This window comes from Chenopodium album, chromosome 9 (assembly GCF_948465745.1).
Source record: "Chenopodium album chromosome 9, dcCheAlbu1.1, whole genome shotgun sequence".
In the NCBI taxonomy this organism is placed as follows: domain Eukaryota; kingdom Viridiplantae; phylum Streptophyta; class Magnoliopsida; order Caryophyllales; family Amaranthaceae; genus Chenopodium; species Chenopodium album.
The window spans coordinates 52,761,431-52,767,814 of NC_137842.1; positions in this window are offsets into that span (position 1 = coordinate 52,761,431).

Consider the following 6,384-nt stretch of genomic DNA (forward strand, 5'->3'; position numbering starts at 1 on the left):
GCAGTTAAAAGTGCGTGTCCCCAGAAAGAGATAGGATGATCACTAAGACCCATTGTTGATCGTACTATGTCTAATAAGGTTCGATTTCTCCTTTTGGATACTCCGTTCCATTGTGGAGCTCCTGAAGGTGTCATTTCTGAAAGTATACCCTTTTCTTTCAGATGGTCATCGGATACTTGGCTCGAGTATTCACCACCTCGATCCGATCGAAGGGCTTTGATTCTCTTGCCAAGTTGATTTTCAACTTCACTATGAAATTCTTTGAATTTGCAAACGATTTAGATTTATGCGACATGAGGTAGACATAGCCATATCTACTATAGTTGTCTCTGAAGGTGATTAAATATTGATGTCTATTTCTTGTGGCGCAGCTCATTGGTCCACATACATCGGTGTGTATTAAACCTTATAAGTCTCATGCTCTTTCTCCCAACTTGGAGAATGGTTATTTGATCATCTGGCCTAGTAAACATCCTTCCCAATTCTCAAATGATTCTAAATCAAAAGAGTCAAGAACACCTTCCTGTAGAAGTTTCTTGATGCGTTTGATGTTAATGTGGCCAAGAAGACAATGCCACAAGTAATTCTGATTTAACTCCATGGCCTTAGCTCTTTTGGTATCATAATAAAAAAGTTTATCTAAACACGCAAAAGTGTCATTTCCATAAATGTAAACAAGACATAAAACAAAAGTCTTGCGATCAAAGTTAAAATGACGTCCAACGTCATGAAATCAAAGTATGGTGGATAAAACTAAACAAGTTTTAAAATCTAGACAAAAACATGAGATTACTAGCTTTCTTTGGATAAATTATCTTTATCTTCCACTTATGTACTCATGTCCACTTGAAAAGCGCTGCTCTCTTTGTTCCTGAAATAGGAGCGTAAAGTGAGTCAATTTTTTGGTATCTAATACCTTATAAATTGCTTATATTCAAGAGTAAATATGATACCTGAGATTGAGGCTCCTTTTCCTCTTGCCTCATCTTCTAGACACTCGCTACATTCTCTCTTGTAGTGACCTTGCTTACTATAATAGAAGCAGCGCATCTTTGCCTTGTTCTTGAACACCTTCTTCTTGGGCCTCAGAGCAAACTTAGCCGCCTTGCAAGAATAGGTTTTCTAGAGCTCTTGGACATACCCCGAGTATGATATTTTATTGCGATTATTGGTAAGTCGCATCTTAATTGCAACATACCCCAAGTAGAGTGAGCTTAAAAGCATATGAGTCGCTTGCTCATCCTCCACTTGTCTACAAATCAGCTCCAAATGGTTAAATAACCTTGTCATCTTGAGCACATAGGCTTGAAGTGGCATCCCAGGCCTAAGTCTTGCACTATAGACCCTAGCCCATACTTCCTGCCTCTCTTTGCTGAGACACCCATCTTGTAGTGGCTTGATCCTCATGTTAGTCATTGACCTAGTCACTTCCTCCACAAGGCCATCATATTTGCCTCTGATTCTCTTTCTGACCCTCTCAGATTGACCACATCTTATAGAGCTTTGAGGAGTACATCCGGAAGGTTGTTAGAGAATTTCTTCTTCCACTGTTCCGGAATGGAGTTTTCCATGAGTTGCGAGACTCTCTTGCAATCATAACTCCACTCCTCATGAGCTTCATCGCTCATAACCCCTTTTGAGTAAAAACTCGGGATGAGAGTATCCAAGATATGCTCTAGTTAGCAATTATGGAGGGTCATACGGAGTTCTTCCTCCCATTCTTTGAAGTTTACCAAATTCAAGCTAAATGGTAACTTCTCGGGAAGTTTTGGGAACATTAGATCGTTGTCGATAGTTGAAGACATGATTCTACAATTTGAAAGAATTTTAAATGAAAAACCATTCATAATACTTAAATAAGATTGAAATCATGCATTTTAATCAAACTTCTTTAAAACATGCATTTTGGTGAGAATAAGTCGATCCAAAGAAACAAAGAGTGGTTATGCATGCTGTGGCTTGTCTTAACACTCAATCTCCTAAGGTAAGTAACGTTTTGCTAATGGCTCCAAGCCACTCTTGGTTAAATAAATCGTCGCATCTAATGCTCTCTCAACAATTTATTCACTTTGCCACGACATGTTAGGACTCCATCACTCATATCGTTGAGTATAATCAAAACCAACATGCATAACTGGTATGCCTTATGAATCCTAATAGTGATGCCTCGCTTTGGCGTAGCCTATCACTACTCTCAATAGGTCGATAAGTGTTGTTTTGGAATGGCAATTTCACTCGATAATTTAGGGACCTAGGGTTTCTATGTTTCTTGATTTAAGTGAACTTAATTAATCATCACAACATTCAAAATCCTAAACATGCATCTAACATATAATTCACAAATAAATGATCATAAATATATATCAAAAACATAAATAAAGATGCATTTGGAAACTAGAATGACCCCTTGAATCTTCAAGTCTTCAAGGGAAGGCTTTTGCAACTTCATGGATTCGTCTTCCAAGAACCTCCGTCTTCAAGACATGACCATATTTATGCAAATACTAGTATCTACGATTAGGACTAATCTTAATATTAAGGTACAAAAATACTTAACGGTTCGCAGACCGTATTTAGATTTACAAAAATACATCACGGATCGCAGTCCATATTTTCTATCCTAATCAGGCCCCACTAGTTGCCATTTTATAAAGCCCGTGAGAGAATATGCATTCCATTCATTCATTCACTATTTGTGAATGGCCCATGCATTTACAACGATAAAACAAGTAACAATTCACAAAACGCGCGTAAACTAGTAACTAATTTAGGTCGTTAATCCAATTAACATGCCTAATTAAAACTAGTCAAAATTGTATAATTAATTATGTAATTTAACGCAATTGATTATTGAAGCTCCCACTAAATTCCACATCCATCTTAATTAATCCAATTAAATAAGCCGGTAAACCCAATTATTTGCCAAAATTAAATTTTGCAAATGCCGCTCAATAACCGAGGCCTAGCCTCCAACATTTATTAAAATAATTTAAACCAAATTAAATTAATAAAATAATTAAAACGGCAAAATAAGAAAACACGAAGCCAACCATACTGAAGTGGCTCACGCACTACATGCGTGCCATATGCAATGCGACTTGGCGCATGTGCTCCACCACCCCACGTAGCATTAGTAAGGTCGACCCTAGTAGCATTTGCTATAGGTTACCTGCTGCTAGGCATATGCCCCACGGCTGCTTTCCCCTTCGCACCAAGCACCAAGCTCGCACATGTTGCCCACGACCAACGCAACACAGCACCACGCATGGCTGCAGCGTGCTACTGCTTGGCCTGTGCTGCTGTGCGGCTACTGTGGCTAGGCACACAGTCATGCTACCTTTGTGTGTGGCGCACACCAGGCAGCCCCACCTCAGCAACCACATGCGGGCTGCACAGCAGCCCGACAAGCCGAGGGGTGTTGCTTGGTTTGCGTGCCACACTCTCGAGATTAAAAATTTGAGTTTTTGCGTGACTAATTAACTAATTCTAAATTAATTTTTAGAAACAATTTAGTGAGAAAAAATGAAAAATTAAATAAGTCCAACTTTAATTAAAAATTCATAAAAGTGCACACAACCAAAATTATTTCCAAGAACCATTCTTTAATAAAATTGGTTTAACTTGGTGTAATAAAATAATAAGGGCAATCACTCACTATTAATTTAATTAATTTAAATTAATCATTCAGCAGCCGCTTAGACTCTTTGCGATTATATGCCCTCGTCATTCTTAGACGATAAATTTCGTGCATAAGCGCCGCGTTGCCCCTAGCTTCTAGAAGGAAGTCTAGGGCGGTCTTCATGGCCTCCTAATTAGCCAATTCATCATATACCATTATTCGGAGAGTAGGATTGTACATTTTAATTGGTAGCACGGCTTCAGCGCCATAGACCAGAAAAAATGGGGTTTCCCCTGTTGAATTCTTCGTAGTCGTTCGAATGGACCATAGCACATTGACCAACTCATCTGACCATATGCCTCCTTCTTTCTCAAGCTTATACTTGATGTCGTTGGAGATCATCTTGTTGTTAACTTCAACCTGGTCGTTGGCCTGTAGGCGTCTGACCAAGGTAAAAGCAGTGTGTGATGCCCTGGTCACTTAGCCATTTTTGAGTTGGCTAGTTTCAAATTGAGGTCCATTATCCAACACCATTGATTGTGGTACACCAAAACGAGTGATGATATCTTCCAGATAAAGGATGACACATCCATCCATTTGATACCTCGGACGGCCTCAACTTCAACCCACTTCGTGAAGTAGTCCACGACTACTAACACATATCGCCTTTGTCCGGTCGCAGGTGTATACGACCCCAAGATATCCATTCCCCATTTCGCAAAGGGAAGTGGAATACTTATGGCCGACAAGCTATTTTCCAGGTGGTGGATGAGGGTTGCGAATCTTTGGCACTTATCACATTTTTTTCATTATTTCCATGGCGTCCAAATTCATACTCGCCCAGTGTAGGCGTCGCTCGAAGCGTGCCTACGTTAAAGCATGTGTGAATATGCTTGGCGCTCATACAAAGTGGGAATTGACATAATATGATTAGGGACAAGGAAAGTAGGGATCTGCCAACAAGTATTTATGGAACTTGTAAACCATTCACGGATCATAAAAGACAACCACGATAAAGGGACAACGATATGCAACACCGATTAACCCGTGAAGGTTACACCCCATTCATAATCCATAAGATTACTAAATCCATATGGTTCGAAACCACAAAAGGAGGATCGAGGATTATGGTACGAAGTGAGTCATGGAGTCACATTCGCCCCTATTGGCCTCTACTCGATTCTGATTGTGAAGAGTGATTCCTGCGATATCAAATGCATGCAAACAAAATATTCAATTTGCTCCAAACTATTATTAGGCTAAATTGGTTGAATATTAATACAATATATAATTCTAAAATAACATGATCACTTTATTAAACAACAAGATTAAAAAGGAACCTAAACCGGTTGTCCAAATTATCTTATTAGGCATGATTTTCAATTACATATTCCCTTTAAACATGCAATATGGTGATCAATAAATAATAATCCGTAGTATAATCAACCTTAATATTGGAAGCAATTCAAAAATAAATTGTTAGTAAAATCAAATCATAATAAATTAACCTAATCATGATACTAGCAATATAAAAACAAAATAAGTAATTAAATTAATTAATTTCTCACATTTCACACGCTCCTTTAAATTGCTACATCATGAATAAATTGTTAGTAACTTCAATAAAAATATAAATCAAATTGAAACAATTTAATTAAATAAAAAGTAGAGTTGATTTGGTCTAAACCCTCAGTAAATTGTACCTTTAACGCCTTGGTTTAAGGACGGAACCTCGGGTCAAGTATGGACTCCTTGGAGTGCTTAGGGGAGGTATTATGGGAGAATAGGGAGGCTAGTGTTTAGGCTAAAGAGGGAGAATAGAATTATTTTTTGATTAAGCTTGTTGATGATTGAAAAAGGGGTGATATAACCTCTATTTATAAAAAAAAAAAAAAATAAGGGTCGAAGAATCAAGAAAAGATCGAATTCGAATCGGAATAAAACTCTTGCGATAGGCAGCAGTTTTTACGATTTTTGTTTTTATCATATCTTTTGATCCAAAAATTGGAATAAGATAAATAATATCTCGTTGGAAATCTCTTGAAATCTTATTTCTGACCCAATTAGAATCAGAATAAAATATTTTTTAGAATAACATATATGGCCGAAATAGTGGGACGGTGTCAGTTTTGTATAAAGTTTGGTATTTCAATCATATCTTTTTCGTTATAGCTCGGAATTAATATTATAATATATCATTGGAAAGATAATTTCAAGGTCTATCCAAACATTTAATATTTAGATAAAAAATATGAATCAAGAAAATCATATCTGACAATATTTGAACGTCTTTCAATTCGAATAGAATTAAGACTTTAAAAAAGAGGAGTTTTATTCAATTTCTAACTCTTTAATCTTATCTTTTCATAAAGGATAATTAAGATCTTTTAGAAACTTATAAAAGATTATAATTAATCATAATTTTTTTAGGAATTGGATTAAATCCTTTGGACCCTCCACATGATCATTGGGTCGTAGGTAAGGTGGGCTTCAGTTCGGTTTGGACTCAGTTTAGTATTTTTGCCATAACTTATTCATTATAACTCGAATTTGGGCTTATAAAATAATGTTAGAAAGATATTTTCAAGCCCCATAGAACTATATAATCATTGGGTCCAGATTATGGACCAAAACAAACTGTTCTAAACATTTTTATAAAAAGAACACGAAATGAATTATTTTTGGTTTAAAGGCACGAAAAGAGGAAAATAAGTTATTTTTTTAGGGAAATGGGCTAGGAATTGGGTTAGTTTATGAAATGTATT